Source organism: Corapipo altera, unplaced genomic scaffold (assembly GCF_003945725.1).
Source record: "Corapipo altera isolate COAL_440 unplaced genomic scaffold, ASM394572v1 80, whole genome shotgun sequence".
NCBI classification, from domain to species: Eukaryota; Metazoa; Chordata; class Aves; order Passeriformes; family Pipridae; genus Corapipo; species Corapipo altera.
In genome coordinates, this window is record NW_020885025.1 from 347,650 (window position 1) to 365,325 (window position 17,676).

Below are 17,676 nucleotides of genomic sequence, written 5' to 3' on the forward strand. Positions count from 1 at the left end.
AGCTTTTTGTATGTTTGTGCTGTGAAAACTCTTCTGGAGAAACCTCGTGCAGTCTGTCTTGCTTCCTCCCCAGTGAGTTCCATCCACATACAGAAATCCAAGCTCTGGGACAAGCAGTTTTTTCCCTGAACTCCTCTGCAACACAAAATCCTCATTTCAGGTGCAATGGAATCACTTTTCCTTGAGATTTCCATCCCTCTCTCACCAACACTGTGTCTCTGCCTGCAGTGTCCCAGTAGGGAATGGGAACCTTGTTGGGATCATTCCAGCCTTTGTTCCTTCAAGGTTTGCTGACATTCACATTTTCGAGATTTTACTCCCCAGATCCCAAGCTCCACAGTTCCTTACTCAAAATTCCCACTCTGGGATCTGTGTTGGGCACAGCAGCATATCGGGAAGGGGTAGGGAGGAATTAATTCCATCTTAGTTGGGAAATTCAGATGAGTTTGGGGCAAAAAATTGTTGCAGATGGCAGAGGTGACTGTGCCCAGTGTTTGGATGCTCATGAATAAGGTGCTGAGAATTATTTAATGTGAGTTCTTGCAGCCCAGTTAATTGAGCAACCGAGCAAAAGATACTGGAATCAGCCCCCACTATAAATAATTTCATTTTTTATCAAGATAGTATTTTAATTTTTCCCATCGTCATCTAGAAAATCGAGCAATTTTTGGTACTTAATAACAAACATATTGATTTTAGCTTAGAAAACTCCATCAGCAGAAAAGTGTTGAGCGTTGTTTTTAATGTAATCAATAATTTCAGATGAGAAATTATTAATAATTTGGTAAGAAAAAGCATTTTAACAGGAGTTGGACCTGCTTGTTCTACACTCAATAAAGGAAAAAAAAAAAACCAACCAAATTGTTTTTTCTTCATTCCTCTTTATCTCCTAAAGGAGGAGAGGACAGGAGGAGTCAGGGGAATGACTCCTCAGAGAAGAGGATGGTGGGATTGGGGTAGGCTGGGTCCACCCTTCCTGCTTTTATTTGTGAAGGAAATTAGGGAGTGAGTTCTAGGAAAGCTCCAGCACATAAACCAGCATCCCCTCAACAGCTCTGACCCCAAGGGCAGCCCTCACATGGGGAATGGGCTGGCTTAGGGCTTGGGGTTGGGGTTTTATTTGGGGTTTTATTTGGGGGGTTTTATTTCACCAGAATTTTGTTCTTTTAACCAAAACTGCAGCCAACAGGTCTCTCCAGTCCTGGGCTCCAGCTCCTAATCTGTACCAAGAATACTGCCTCACATACCTGTTTTCACTCACCTTTTAACCCAAATAAAGCCAAATGTGCCTCGATCCATGGAGGGGCAGCTGTTCCAAGGTGCAGAGTCACACTGGGATTGGGATGTGGGAAAATGTCCACATCCAGCCCCGGGGTTGGAAGGGAGCACTGTCAGCTCCCAGAACTGCCACCACCCAGCCAGATTCCCACCCACCCAATCTCCAGCTCAGCCCTTCCTTGTCAGAGGGGTGACACCTCAGCAGAGCTCGGTCTCAGCTCCAAAGCCACTTCCCAAAGAGCCTCAGGGGTCAGCATGGAGTAGCTCTGGGGTCCTGTGACCGACTGACAGCTTCCCAGGGGGATTTACACTGCTGAGAGAGACCCAGGCTCTCCCTGCTGAGCCCCTGAGGTTGGATAACACCAGGGAACGAGGGGTTTCAGGGCATTTTTTCATGTGAATCACGAACTTGTTCACTCAGGGTTTGTTCTGCAGGATTATGTCTAGTCTGGAAACAGCCTGATGCTGTGTAGAGCCCTGTCCTTCTCACACCTTCAGTTTAAACCCGTGGCTCCAGCTCTCTGGTGACTCCATCACACTCTACTGGCCATCTGAATGTCCTGTATCTTCCCGGCACCCTAACTAGGGCCGACCCAGGCTGCCCCTGTTAGAGGAACAGCTCTGCAGGGCTGGGCCCGAGCTCCAGCTGTGGTCTGGGCGCGACTGAAGAGAGGTCAGCGAGGATTTCTGCAGCTGACACTGGTCTTGGCTGGGTTTTACTGGGTGCTTGAGGAGGTTTGGGTTTAATTTTTACTCCAACCCCATTCAACAGGTGCTTTCGCTTGTCTGGGGAATCCTCCCTCGTTCGCAGCTACTTCTTGTCACCACTCGGCAGCTCCTGCATGTTTTGCAGTGTGACCCTGGAGGGTGGTTGCAGAGAGCCAAAAGCATGGGAGTTTGATGATGATGATGATGATGATGATGGTGGTGGTGATGGGTTCCCTGGTGGTCTAGTGGTTAGGATATGGCGCTCTCACCGCCATGGCCTGGGTTCGATTCCCGGTCAGGGAACTTCCGGGCAGATGGAGGTCGTCAGCCCTGTAAGGCCATCCATCTAAGAGAAGGTCACTCTAAACAAACCTACGTCCTGAAGACCTCACTGCCACTGTCCGAGCTCACTTGGCCCTGGCAGATGAACCTTAGGATTAAAGGGTGGGCTCAGTTCAGCGCACACTGTGTCTCACCTAAAAAATCCACTGCACAGGCTCGAAGGGTAAAGACCTTTCCCAAATCTTTGTTCGCGAAGACTGCCCCTGATGCTGATTATTATTAAAATTTCTGAGTAATTAATTGTAATTAAGAAAGATAAAGCTTCAGAAGGGAAGCACAGCAATTCCACCGGCAGGGTGCTGGCAGCAGTCCCTGCCCTGCACAACGAGAGTGCTCCTGCAGCTGTAATTCCTGCCTGCAAGGTTTCAGCTTCAGGAAAGGCACAACTACCTGGGCACCAGCTCCACCCTCCCAGGGCAGGGAAGGAGGAGTTTTTTCGCTTACAAGAGGCACACACACTGACCCCACTGCATGTTACACAAGGTGCACCCACATTGTCCCAAACTTTCGGCCAAACTCCAGCACATCCCTGTCAAAGCAAAGGATGTTCCACCTCTAGGAAGACCATGAGGGAACGGAGAAAGCTCCAGGGCATCCCCAGGCAAATCCTCACCCTGGAGCTGAGATTTGAGTCAGGTTTTTACCAAACCTCCCTGTGCCTTTAAGGCTGGCCCCAGCTGGGTTTGACACCCGGCTGAAGAGGATACGAAATTAAGTTACGTGAGGCTCCTGCAGCTGAACCAGATGCGACTAAAACCAGGCTCTTTATGTATTCATGAGCTGTGTGGAAGAGAAATAAAAGGATTCATTACCACACAAACTGTTACTAATGACATGTACCTGGTGCCGAGCACCTCTGGAAATCTAATGCGACACAGTGGAGGAGAAAATGTATTCACTGCTCAGAGGCCAGCACTGAATGGAAAATTTCCCCTCCTTGGCCCTTCCTTATTCTGCATTCACTAAAAGCAACATTTACAATTCTTCTGCCATTATGTCCTACCAGGGCCTCTGCGCTTTCTGTCACGACCTTGATATTAGCTGAAAATTGGAAATTCGCTGCCACAGCCCAAGTGGGGAGGATGGGAAGCAACTTGCTCTGCCTCCTGCTTTGCCATGCACTGGAGAGAGAAAGAAAGGAGAAAAAGAACGAGGAAAGCAACACTAAACTCTTTTTAACCACCCAGCAGGAAGAGGTGGAGGGTGTGGGAGTGAGAAGGGACGGGAGACAGGAATAAATGTGAGTGGACACAGTTCCACACCATTTCACAGCCCTCGGTGGACTTCGCCTCTTCATGGGCTCTTCTGATGCTCCACAAGGTGTTTGGAAAGAAACTCCTTTATCTTATCTTACCCTAAATCCCTCTCCCAGCCTCTGGGCAAAGAAACCAGCTGTTTAGTGCTGGCTGTGCTGTATTACTTCAGCACCCTCTCTAGAGCCACATTACCTATAGAAAGCCCCTCAGCCCTTCCAAAGGCCTCTTCCATACATCCAGCACGTGGAGAGACCCACCCCAAGGTAATTCCAGACCACTTCTTCTTTCCCCAGCTTGGCTGCTCCTTTTCTCACTCCCAGCTGTACTCAGGTAGTTGGGGGTTTTCTGCAAGGTTTCCTCATATTTGGGTGGTATTTGTTGTGTAAGGCTTGGTCTAGACTCTGGAGAGTGGCAGAGAAGGACAAGGCTTTCAGAAATGTTTACATTGTTCTTCATGTCTGGATGTGAAGAGTAAATTCTTCAAAAATGGGAGAAGAAGACTGTTGGGTTCTGCTCTTGCATCCCTGCCCACTGATACTTCTCCAGTGCCTTCAGTCAGGTCATTCCTGGTTTATCCCAGAGCTGGTCCCATGATTTTCATTCAGATGAACCAAATTAGGCATAGGACTTAATGAGGGGGTGGGGAGGGTCTGCACACACAGGACAGGGATGTGCAGAGGGAGCAAACCCCCTGCCTGTTACAGAACTGCAGTTCCTCAGTTTGAATCAATACCTCAGCCAAGTGCAGTCTGTCGGTGCAAGTTTTGACCCCACCACAGCTTAGTCAGTCCAGAGCTGGTGGAGCTGCTTTGGAGTCTGATGTTTCACAGCCTCGAGGTTTCCTGAACCTCTACCCAGCAAGAAAACCTGCCATAACCCAGTGCCTTTGCTGCTGTCTTCTGACTCTTCAGAGTTCTCATCTCTTTTAGCAGAAAACAGACACTTTCTTTGTGTGTTGCCTTTTTAGGAAAACGTTTTGGAAGGAGATTGCCTTTCCCTTTTCTCCCTTCATCCCTCTCTTCTTCCCATTTCTGACTCTCTATGCTTTCCCCCTCCCTTTTCTCCTGTTTAAATCTCTGCCCCTGCCTTCCTCCCTCCCTTCCTCTCCCTCACCAGCCCTGTCACTTGTCAAGTTGCTTCTTATCCACTTCATTAGCCCCCGTTCCCTCGTTTACCGAGGGGCTCTGTATTAGTTGGAGAGCTTTCTAATTTAATCAAGGGGAGAGACGCAATTCCAGGTCTTGTTTGCCCAGCATGCTGGCCCTGCTCTCTGATTAATTCACAGGGTGTCACATGTGCTGTTCTGCTTTGTTTGTCATTTTCCCCCTCGTGTCCTGCTCCATTCCCTGCACTCCAAGTGCACAGGGCTGGGAAAACACCGCTGGAGATGGGGAGACCAAGCTGCACCCAGATCCCCAGGGATGGGGCTGTGTGGGCTGATTCCTGCCTTCCTTGAGGTTAATGTGTAACAACTGCTGGAGTCGCCCTGCAGGGTGTAATTGGTGTAAAAAAAAAAGACGAATGAAAATGACCCTGAGCTCATATTCCCGTACTGCAAGGAGCAAACTTGCTGGAAGCTCATGGTGTCTCCATGGGAGCTAAACCCTCTCTTCATGTCCCTCCCTGCCAGGGAGGTTAACCCAGAACGGGAAACTGGGTGTTCTGAAATGTGAAACTCAGCTGGGGAGAGCCATGGCCACAGCCCTGCCCAGTGAGAGGGTGGACTGGAAACCCCTTCCAGCCAAAAAACGGGAGAAATGGAGACATTGGCTCTGATCCTCTGCAAGTCACAAGTGCAGCCCTTTGGTTCCATTTCCCCAAACTGGTAATTTCCCTTTTCTAACCCAACTTCTCTCCCTTGTCCTCTAGGAGAAGTGTGAGAGAGTCACCTGCATTACCGAGGGAAAACCATCCTGTGTCCAGTGTGAAGACTTCTCTAACAAACAAGGGCTTTGGGTCATGAGCAGCTGCTTCTATCTCTGCCGCAGTGTAAATACAATTAAATGCAATTAGATGCAGAGAAGAGGAACAGAAATCTTTTCCAAAACACCTCTTGTAGCCCTGCTCTGCCCACTGGCCCTCACAGCATCCTGCTACCTTTTCCTGCCACCCTGGAAGGTAAATTGTGGAAGGGAAAGTTGGGAAACACTGGGTCAGCTGGATTTTTGTGTGTTGAACATGCCAAAATTGTGAACAAGTTCCTCCTTTCTGGGGTGGTTGTTGGCATCCAGCCCCCTCAGTCCTGTCCCCTTCCTGCCTTCCCCAGCATCAGACAGAAGGAAGGTGAGGGGGGAAGGTAATAAATAAATTCCTTGTGTCAGGATGGAAGGAGGGAGCTGGGAGAGCATTCTCACAACGATCCCTGCAGCGTTCCAGAGCTGTTCAAAGCTGCCTCCTCCTATGGCAGTGACTGGGCACAATGGCAACTTCCCAAATGGGCACCACCCTGACGGGAGGAGAAGGAACCATCCAGCCCATCCTGGGCCTTTTGGAAGCACTGGCATCTTTCCTCTGAAGGGAAAGGTACAAGGTCTCCTCAGATCCTTGAAATTCCCCCAACTGAGAGGGGAGAGGACAGAAAACAGCTTTGCTGCAGCATCTATGGGCTTCTCCTGCATTTCTTTTTGGGCCAAACATTGAGTAAATTTGGTTTGAGGGATGGTCGGCAAATGGAGATGGAGTTCACTGATGGGCTCCCTGAGGAGTCCAGCATTTGGGTTGAAGTTTGGAATTCCTGGCCTGAAAATCTTCCTGTCCATTTCTGTCCCCACCACTGAATTTACTGTGTTGGGTCACAACTCTGGCATCACAGTTCTCAGCTGTGTCTGGACCCGAGTCCAACCCCCAGCTGCATGTGGTTGTTGTCAATCCAACCTCACATCAAAGCCAATCAAAGTGAGATTTCACATCTGTGTGTCTTTCCCATCATTGAAACCCGATGAGCTGAGGGGGTTGTGACAAATCACTAATCCAAATCATCCACCACATGGGATTGAGATGCGCATCCAAAGCTTCTCCCAACAGTCCCTGCTGGACTGACCTTCATTCCAGCCTGGGGAGATTCCCACACCCTCCTGTAGAACAGAGAAGGAGAACACAGGAGGAAGGAGTGGTATGTTATCTTAGGAAAATGTGTGTTGTTAATATTCACTTTTCCTTCCCCAGAGGGACTTTTCACAAGGACGTGGAGTGATAGGACAAGGAAGGATAGTCTAAGCTGAAGGAGGGCAGGTTTAGATCAGATATTAGGAAGGAATCCCTTCCTGTGAGGGTGGGGGGGCCCTGGCACAGGTTGCCCAGAGAAGTTGTGGCTGCCCCATCCCTGGAAGTGTCCAAGGCCAGGTTGGACGGGGCTTGGAGCAACCTGATCTAGTGGAAAGTGTCCCTGCCCATGGCAGGGGGTGGAACAAGAGAAGGTTTCTTTTAACCCAAACCATTCCATGATTCTGTGATTCCCAAATGGCTCAATCCACACCCTCTGTCCAACTGTCCTCCCTGGTGGGACACAGCCACCCTTCTTTCCTGATGCCAGGAGCACCCTGGGCAGAAACTAATTCCATGTCCACGTGAAGAGGTTTTATTTCAATACCCTGGACATTGCCTGCACCTTGTGCTACAGTTTTCTGTGGGTGTAAACTGTTACTACTCTGAGATGGTGGTACTTTGCAGAAGCACCAATAGCCTTGGGATAAAACTGGGTCCTTTGCTTGCCAAGAAGCATTAAAGTGTGATTTTGCACAAGGAAGGACGTGGCACAAAGTACCGACAGATATTTTAAGGGTCTCTACTGTGTACACAGTCCATTTGCATAACCTATCTTGTACAGGAGCATCCCTTATCTGTTGTGATGTCAAATATTTGCAAAACTGTGGAATCCAGTTCAAAACCAGCAGCTCTACCTGTCCCTCAGCTGGGAAATAGGTGGGTTTGCACCATGGTTTGATGCCTGAACTACAGGAATCACTGTTTGGGAGTTCCTCAGTGGTAAAACAGGGATAAAATTCCTGAAATTGTGGTCCTGGGCAGCTGTGGGAATTAGGTTCATGCCTATTGACGCTACTCTGTTGGACTGGGAGCCTGTGAAACCCCTTTGCACCTCAATTCCTCATCTATAAAATTGAGATAAACTGCTTTTCCACCTGTCATGGGGGAACAGCAGGATACTACTTAAAAGTGAGATGCATTGATAGACTTAATTATTAATTGGGAGGTTCATCCTTTGGGCTTTGTGTCTGGGAGCTGCAACCCTGGAGAGGTATAGGAACATATTCCCAGCAGCAATGTCCTCAACCTCATCTTACAGCTGGAAAAGGAGGGTGTAATTTTAAGGAATATTTTTGAATGACTGGAATTACCGAGCCCAAAATAATAGGGTGGGGAAGGAATGGGTTAAAGTTTCTAGGGAAAAGAGCTGTGGGATGTACAGGGCACTGAGGCTCCTGGCAAGGGGTGGGATGGGTGGCCTGTTCTCCCTAATGAGGGAGGAAAAGTGCTTAATCTTAAACAAGAGCTGTGAGGTTGGGGTGAGAAAAGAGGAAGGAAAAGGAAGGGGAGAAGGATGGAGGGGGGAGAGGGGAGTGAGAGCGCTGGCCACTTGAATTTCAGGCCGCTCAGGGAATTGTGGAGCCCTGAACTATTTTCCCAGGCTGTGAGAAGGCACCACAGCTGTCTCCCCCTCACCCCAGGACAGGAGGAAGGGTCTGAAGTGGTGCCAAAGTCTCAGTGTTCCCAATGGAAGCAGGAGGTGCAGGAGGTGCCGGGCGGGCTCTCCCGGGCTGGAGCAGAAAGATGAGACTCTCCCCTCATGCAGCTGCTCAGCTGCAGGAAAAATAATGTCAGGAGCCTCTGGCAAGTTATCACATGTGGTTAAAAGGAGCTGACAAGTGGGGGAGGCAGCCTGGGCTGCAAGTGCAGGTGTCACCAAGGAATTATCACCTCCCTGCAGCCTGGGCAGCAGGAAATCAGTCCGTGTCCACGGGGACAAAGATACTTAGAGCCAGCAGGGAGGTTTGGTCTGGGAATGGGCTTAGGGAGAACATCCCAAGAGATGTTACTTGCCATGGTTCCCATTCCAGATGGAATTCAGGGTTTCAGTGGGCACCCAAGTCCTCTGAGGGGCTCAAAACACACCAGCTGTGAAAAAAAGCCAGGTAGTTCCCATTTTAGAGACCAAAGCGGAAGGAAAAGACAATGATTTCACCTCCTTCTTCCCTCTTTTCTCCTTCCACACTCAGTCAGTGTCTACCCCTAACTAGAGAACAAGAAATCTGAGTCCAAGAACCATTTTTCTAATTGAAGTTAATTCCTCTTCTTCAACCCTGTGCAAGGTGGAGAGTACGATGGAACTTAAAAGGTGTGGGACAGGGCAAAGAGCAGCAGCTTGGCCATGGACAACTATTTCGTTGTGGTATAGACTAAACTCCTCAGTTTTTGGCTCCTCTGAGTCATAAATTGGTCAGCTGATTCCCCCCCATCACTTCGCTCCTTGGCTTCCCAAACCACAAACTTGTGACTTTCCAAGTCCCTGTCGTGTTTGGACACAAGACTGACAGTTCTGGAGTCAGGCTCTGGAAATCAGCCTGATATTATCAGCCAGTTCCTATTTTTGATGGTGTGGAACTGCTCAGGATTAAGGGTGACAAATTTATTAATTTACATGAAAAAATTTACCCGAGGGAACGGCTGGAGCTGTGTCGAGGGAGGGTCAGGTGGGATCTCAGGAAAAGGTCCTTCCCCCAGAGGGTGGTTGGCACTGACCAGGCTCCCCAGGGCAGTGTCACAGCCCCAAGGCTGCCAGAGCTCCAGGAGGGTTTGGACAACACTCTGAGGGACAGGGGGGGATTGTTGGGGTGTCCTTTTGGGTCCCTTCCAGCTCAGGATATTCCATGATTCTGCATTTTATAATCTGCCATTTGCCAGCAAGATCTCTGGGCTGCAGAGATCATGTGCCAGGCAGAGGAGCACTCAGCATCCTTCCATGTGTCTCTCCCAAATCCTTCCCAGGAACTCATCCCCACCTCAGCCCCCTCCTCCCCCCGCACACATCCATTCCCTGTGGGAGCTGTCGTTTTCTCCAACATTTATGACTGCTTCCAGCTTTGGGAGTCTAATTTGCAGTCAGCAATCCATCAGCCTGGCACGGCTGGGGTGTAAAACCCTCCTGGAATTCCCGTGGCCTCAATAGCCGGGCTCCGTGTCCCTGCCTGGAGGACGGTGCCCGTCGGGAATTCGCTTTGTTCCCGGGCAGGTGTAACCGGAGCCACGGCGGGAATTCCCGGAGAACAGCTCTGCTCAGTGGAATGAGGGCCAGGAACAAGCTCCCCGAGGAGAGGGAAAACAAAGGGACAGGGATACGGGGAAAAACTTCGTGAAGGCAGAGCTGGGCTGTGTGAGCGCTGCCCCCGCTGTCAGCTCTGCTGTCGGGGAGTTCACGTTTCCAGGGCACGGATTTCCTCGTGTTTGTGCTCAGAGAAGGAGCCACTCGTGCAATGTCTGTTTTAGCTGCAAGACTGCAAACGCCTCAGGAATATCTGGGGCCCTGCAGCCAGGGCTGGGTGCTGTGGGGATCGGGGAGGACAAGCAGGGCTGACTGTTTATGGCATTTTTGGCAGATTTGGGATGATGTGCAGCTGTGGGCTGGAAATAGTGGGGGAAAGAAGCTTCTCTGTGAGCCATCTGCTTGTGCAGAGCTTCTCATCAGCCTCATCAACACCCAGTGCTGCATCTGCAGCACTGGATGCCGAGGACAGAGGAGGGACAAGGTCACACAAGCAGAAGAGCTGAGGCTGCTGCAGAGCTGCAGCTCAAAGGACCCGTCACAACGGGTTAAACACATCCAGGCTTCTCCTTCCCCTGCCAAGGGAGCCAAACAGGGGCTGCCAGGCCGAGCTTGAGTTTCACAAGCAGCTCTGGCTATAAAATGTGATCGTGTCTCTGCCCTGATTGATGCAAACACCAGGCAGAGTGGCCCAGAGGGGATCACGTTTTCCAGAGTGCAGCCGCTGACACCCAATCTCATCCTCCATCCCAGCAGTCTGGGACCAGTTGTGGTTGTCCCACCTGTTACACAGCCAGGGATGGAGGGTGAAAGGGAGGCAGCACCTCTCTGGGGCTTGAACATCACTTCTGGTGGGTCATTTAGGGAAGCCGTGAGCCATCAGCAGGTTAGGGGAAGGTTTTGGGATGTCCAGCCCTGGGTTGTGGGAAATATTGAAGGAAACAGGTTGCCCAGAGAAGCTGTGGCTGCCCCAGCCCTGGAAGTGTCCAAGGCCAGGTTGGATGGGATTTGGAGCAATCTGGGCTGGTGGAAGGTGTCCCTGCCCATGGCAGGGGGTGGAATGAGATGAGTTTTAAGGTCCCTTCCAATCAAAACCTTTCCATGATTCCATGATTCTGTGAAACCCTCTTCTCCACAATACATTGCAGCAAATTTGGGGTGCCCATCAGCTGCCTTCCCATTTAACCCCAGGACTATCTCAGTAGTATTCCAGGATCTGGATGGGCAGCTGCACCCTGGTGTACAGTCTAACAAAACCCCTCTCAGCAAACCAGCTGCAGAAGTGCAAATGTACAAACCCTGAGGAGTTCCTGGGAGCAGGGGAATTCTCTGCTGGGTGAAGCAGAGGATCTGGCACAGCTCCCTCCACACCAGTATCCTTCTTAGGCACAATCAGACCACCCTGGGACTGCTTTTTGCACATGTACAACCCCCTGAGCAGCAGTAAGCACAGAGGGAAGAGCTGCAAAGGCAGCAGGGATGAAGGGAGCAGGCACAGCTCTGCATCTCCCTCCATCTGCAGCTGGAGCTGTCTCACATCCTTCCCTCCTTCCACCTGTTTTCTTTCCCTCGTTTGAGACACCAGCAGCAGAGACTTGGGGCTGAGGAAACAAAACCCACAGCTGGATTTGAGCAGCTGGGGGGGGGGGGGGGGAACATTGGGGTTATTCCATGATCCATCCCGACTGGGGTGTTTCTTTGTCCCTGTGGACAGAGTACAGCGCTCACTGGGGGTCACACGCGGTGTCCCAGCGCTGGGGGTTGGGTGCAGGCCCCTCCCTGCTTTTCTCCTGGGGGGCAGCACTGCCTGGATCTGCTGGAAGCAGAGGGATGAGGCTCCTCCTCTCCTTGCAGAGGGTTCAGGGGAGCGGACGCCCCCTTCCCCCCTCCCCTGCAAACCCGCGGGGAAGGAGCCCCCGGCCAAGGCAGCGCCTTCCCAGCCGCGGGTGATGTCAGGGCAGGCACAGCTGTCTCCCCACATCCCACCCGGATTAGGGCCAGGAGAGGGAGGGGGACACACATTCCAGGGGCATGGGCATCACTCGGGCTCTCCCCTCCCTGTCCGGGCCTTTCCCCACGGGCTGATGTGTGTGGGGTTTGGGCAAAGCCCTGTGTCCCCCACAAATGCCACTTCAGCCCCCCACAACTTGCTCCCCCATGAATTTTACCCGGGTGCAGAGCCTGGGGGACACACAAGGAAGAAACTGGGTGCCATCAGTGCATGGATACCTCACTCCCAATTTTCAGCTCTTGCCCCTTTCCCAGAGCCCCCTCACACAGACCCCAGGGCCCCTGGTGGGAGCAGAGGACGGGGAAGCTCCGTTGCCACACCGTTGATTGCAGGGGGATCAGTCACTCCCGACACTGTGTCTCAACTCCCCCACCCTCTAAATGGGATGGCAACACCCCTTTGCCTGCAGATCCCTGCCTGAGAAGGGGTTCAGGATCCCTCTGGGAATACCTCCAGGCACATCCACTGTGCCCAGCCTGGTGGCAGAGACCCCATCTGAGCCTCCCAACTCTGGCACCTGAGGGTGGGGCTGCACTCTCTGGAGCTCCGGGAATTTTGACCCCGAGAATCCTGTTCCCTACAAGCCCCCAGATTCCACCATGTGCTTTTTTCCAGGCCTCAGGCTGGAATCCCCTTCGCCTGCATTATTGGCCCTCACTGGGCTGCAGATGTGCTGCTGGAGGAGGGGCAAACCTGTCCCACAGCCATCCCAGTACACACCAGTTTGTCTGTGGAGGGGGCACAGATTCCCCTGCTCAGACCTTATCACTCAGTCCGCTCTGAGCTGATCCCTTCCCATTCCCACCCTCCCGGCGCAGGGATGCTCCCCCCCAGCTCCAGTGGAATCCCCCATTTTTGGGGTGTCGCATATTTTCCCAGACTGGGGGAGAAGGGAGCGGGGAGCTGCCAGCAGGGCTGATCTCCCGCTGATTGAATGTTTTGGATGGCACGGGCAGGCGAGGCGGGGAGAATCGATTGTCCCCGGCAGCTGTGCCCGCCTGGCACCGCCGGCAGGCACCGAAATGTCACGTTTGTGATCTCAAATCGCGAGCACGACACAGGGCGGGGGGAAAACCGAGGGGTGGGGTGGAGGAGAAAAACCTGCGACAAAAACAAGGCAGAGTGGGGCTGCTGCTGGGATAATGTTAATAACTGGTGCGGGGGGGGGAACATCCAGGGGAAGGAGCCGCTGTTTGTGAGTAATTCTCTGGGTGCTGTGTACTCACAGATGCCTTATCGCTGAGGGATGAAAAACAGCAGCTGAGATGGTACTGCAGATACATTTTAAGCACCCGAACGAAGGGCTGGGGAGGGGGGATGTGATGCGAAGGGCTGTGATGTAGTGAGGGTGGGTCTCTGGGCTGGTGCTGATCCTTGGATGGTTAGATTTAGGGACAGGAGCAGGATTTAGGGGATAATCACCACACACACACACACACCCGGAGAGGGGCTGCGGGTGCAGGCGGCCCCTGGTGTGATGAAATGGTGGTTCAAGGGAAAACCCCCTGTCCCTGGGACTGTAGGGATGAGCTCTGTGCTTTGCTTTAGGCCTGTAGGTAGGTGAGGATGATGATGCCGTGGGTATTGGGGGATATTGCTGCTTGCAGGAAGGTGCTTGCACCTGAGGAAAAAGGGCTGGAGCTCTTCCTGCCCACCCTGGCAGTGTCCAGCCTTTGGAGAGGCTGGTTCACACGGGAGCACTCATACCTTCCCTCCCACCGGGTCCCATCCCACGGAATGGGGATTGAGCTGGGGTGGTTCTGTGCTTCACCTCCCTGCAGTGTCCCCCCATCCCTCGGGGGCCGATCTGGCCAGGGGAGGGGGGCTGGAGGCGGCAGAGCCGCAGCTGGAAGGGGAAAGGCTGCGCTGGAGCCACTGGGCAGATGCAAAAGTTCCCTCTTAATCCTGAGGCCATCCCGGGCCAACTCTGCCGCGGCTCCTGCTGCTGCCAGGAACGTCCTTCCGGGACCGTCAGACAGCACAGAGTGATTTATCTCGGGGGGTTCCCTGGAGAGCTGCAGAGCCAGACTCTGCCTTCACCTGTTCCTCTTCTCAAGCAGCCTGGCTCCGAAGGAATTCAGGCTTCCAGACAAGCCCTCCCTGGGGAAAAGTGGGAAATGCTGGGATAGGAATGATCCTCCCCTGCCAAAGCTGCAGAGCTCCCACTGGTGCCCCCTGAGCCCGACCTGTGCTCTGAGGGTCTGGGAAGAGGAGCCCAAACCTGGAGGAAGGGATCCAGGTGTCCTCAGATGCCTTGGGAAGGAGGGAGCTCTCTCCACAGGGATGTATCCCACAATTTTTAATTGCTTAGTGAGCACTGTAGTCATGCAAAGGAGGGGGGAGAGTGGTGTTTGGGGGCCTTTCTGCCTCCCGATCTCTTTATTTTCCAGGACTTTCTCCTGGTCCTGAGGTAAGGTCATGTGTTCTCCCAGCTTTGCTGTGTCAGCCTGAGGGCTGTGAATCCCCTCTTTATTTAACGTAGCTGGAAGTTGACATCCCGCTGCATTCTCATGACTCCAGGACCTGGGGCTTTAACAAAAATGTTAAATATTAGAAGCCTCTCTGTAATTTTGCAGCATTTTTGGAGGGGATGGGGACTGCAGGCACTTGCTCTGGCCCTTAAACCCCAGTTTGTTTGTGGAGCAGGGCCGACACATTCAAACCCTCTCCCCTTTCCTGCTGCCAGTGTTTCTTTCCTCGCTCTCTCCCATCCGCACTGTGGGAAAATCCGGCTCCAGAGCTGAACCCTGAGGCTCTTCCTTTCCTCCCCTCTGGCTTAAACCCACTCCTTGTTCCCCAGCTCAGCTCCACAGCCATCCCTCCCGGTCCTGGGGTCCCTCAACTCCCACTCGAGGCCCCCTGGCTGAGCCAGCCCGGTGGGAGCGGTGGGGGGCGGGAGGGCGGCTGCTGCTGTTCCCGGTGTGCCGAGAACGGGATAAAGAAAGACCACCATCTGCTGCTAAATCCCTGTACTGCAAACACCTCCTCCCGCAGCCCCCGGGGACCTCTCTGCTCTCCCAACCACAAAGCACGGAGAAGCCTCGGGCAAAAATGGCAAAAGGGGAAATAGTATAAGGCACAAAGAGAAAAAAAAAAACAGGCCAAGGAGTTTCTGTTTCCCTGGAAAAACCCTCTTCTCAGGATGCTCAGGGTTTCTGGATCTCTCCTGCATTATGTTTTCTTCTCTCTTCCTATCACACTCATCCCTGTGGCTCTTTTCTCCTCATCATCCTGTTTTTCAGGGAATGGAAAAACAGGAAAACATGGGCTGCTCCCAAAAATCCCTGGAGGGGGAGTTGTGATGCCAAGCTCTTGCTGCCCCAGGACCACAAACCAGTACGAGCAGGGAAAGGGGGATGTTTTTGGCAGGGATCTGTAGGATCCATGGGGATCTGTTGGTAAGTCTGGCTTGTGTGGTTTCCTGGAGTGTGGGCAGGAAAAGGTGCTGCAGTTGGGAAGCCTGACAGAGTTCAAGGAGTGTTTGGACAACGCTCTCAGGGACAGGGAGGGATTGTTGGGGTATCTGTGCAGGGCCAGGGGTTGGACTGAATGATCCCTGTGGGTCCCTTCCAGCTCAGGATATCCCAGGATTCCATGAAGTGGTGGTGGGAAGCTGGCAAAGCAGGAAGGAGACCTGAGCTCCAGGCACTTCCAGGCATGCCTGTTGGGAAGCACCACCCAGTGTGACCTGCCCCCACGCTCGGGGCTTTGCAGGGGCCCCAACGTATCCCAGAACACAGAGAGGCTCTGGAAAAGTACATTTGGTGACACATTCCCACTGGCTGCAGCCTGCCGGGATTTAGAGCTCATTTATTGTCCCCTCAGGGCGGGGTAAGGGCTCTCCCCTGACTCCCCGAAGCCAAACACAATCAAGACCCCCCCCTCTGAGGTTCAGTTGTTGTGTTCTGTGCCGTGCTTGAGGTCATTCCTTCATCCTTGAGCTTTCCAGCCCCATGACCTGGCCTGAACTGAAGCCATTCCCAGGGTGGGGAATTGCAGGTGTTCCCCTTAGTGGGTTAAACCTTTCCTCCTTAAAACAAAGCCAAATTGGTGAGTGCTGTTTGAGTAGCATTAAGGCACAATTGGACTATGGTGGTTGTTTTCTTTTACGGAAAATCTGGGCAATTTAAACCATTTTTACATTTACATTTAATTTTTATTTTTACATTTTAATTTTTCTTTTAATGTTTAAATTGCCCAGGAAGCAAAAGCATCCCTGCTCAGTGCTAAAACAGCAAGGGGGCTGCTGCTCTAAATCCCGGTAGGATGCAGCCAGTGGAAATAGGGCACCAAATACATTTTTCCAGAGCCTCTCTATGTTGTGGGACACCTTGGGGTCCCTGCAAAGCCCCGGGGGTGGGGGACATGGTCACACTTAGGTGCTGCAGGTTTCCCTGGGCAGGGCATCTGGCCACCCTCTGCCTCTTCCCCATCGCTCCCCGGGGATTTACAGCTCCGCGCTGACTCGGATTCCCACTTTTCCTCTTGCCAGGGGCTCCGAGCCTCTTGCAGCCTGTTCCTCCCCTGGGCTGCTCCGGGTGGTTCCCATTAGCACCCCTGCACAGCCCAGGGTGGCGGGGAAGGTGTCTGGGCTCCATCCAAGAGGCGTCGGGGCCGCTCCGGCCGCTCCTAACGCGGGACATGGGAGGGTTTGATCTGCCAATTAGCCCCGGCCGGGGCCGCTAACGGGAAGCAGATGGAGCCGCGTGTTATCAGAGGGGAAAATCTGCCACTTCCTAGTGAGAACCTGGCTCAGCCTCCCAGTCGGCTCCCGGCTCCGAGGATGGACAGCCCAGAGCTTTGGGATGTGCTGGGGGACTGCTGAGAGCCAGGCTGCACACAGGAATGGGATTGAAGCCCTACCAGAGTGCTCCAAAACTGTTGCCTGCCTTTATTGGGATCATGCAGAGCCCTTGTGTCCTCCCCAGGCCCCTTTCCCCATCCTGGCAGAGGACAGAGAGCTCCATGGGCATCCAAATAGGGATGCTGGAGCAGGAACATGACCGGGGGTCTGCTTTGGAAGGCCCCGTCTATCCCAAACACCCACCGAAGTGTTTATCAGCTTCAAAAAGCCAACGTTTAAATAGCATTAGGAGACTGATTTAGAATCACAAAAGCCATGAAATTCAGAGTCAAGGCTCAAAAATCCACTTGACACTCCGGCCTTGAGGCATAAAAGGCGTGAGCTGAAGCAGTGGCTGGGACGGGCGCTCGTCTCCAGGGCTGTGGCTCCCTGGATCTCCTGGCTGCCTGCAAAGGGGGTGAGGAGAGCCCTTAATGGGATTTAAATGAGAGATTGGGACAGGCTGGGAAGGTTTGGGAATACCATTTGGAGGAGCTTTGAAGAGGGGGCTTATTCTAAGCTGGGGGCCAGGAGGAGACTTGGCTGGACAGGATGTTGCTGTGGTCCCACCTGGATGATCTCCAGGGGTTTGGAGCCCATCCTTGCAGTCAGAGTGTGTCCAGTCCTTTCCCCACTGGGGTGAGATTGGGGGGTTTTCCTCCCTGCTGTGGAACTGGGGCATTTTTGGTGAGCTGGGCTCCTGTGTGCCCTCCCAGTCAGCAGGACCACAATGCTTTGGAGTGTCATGGATGAGGACAAGGGGGAATGGCTTTAAAATGAAAGAGAGCAGGGTTAGATGGCATATTAGGAAGAAATTCTTCCTTGTGAAGGTGGTTTGGCCCTGGCACAGGTTGCCTAGAGAAGCTGTGGCTGCCCCATCCCTGGAAGTGTCCAAGGCCACGTTGGACAGGGCTTGGAGCAGCCTGGGCTGGTGGAAGGTGTCCCTGCCCATGGCAGGGGG

The 17,676-nt window shown here is 52.8% G+C and overlaps 1 non-coding gene across 1 annotated transcript; it reads left to right on the plus strand.

Moving 5' to 3' along the window:
* The first annotated feature begins 2,217 nt into the window (after positions 1–2,217).
* TRNAE-CUC lies at positions 2,218–2,289 on the plus strand. The gene has a single exon. It is a non-coding gene; the product is annotated as a tRNA-Glu (tRNA).
* Positions 2,290–17,676: the final 15,387 nt, after the last annotated feature.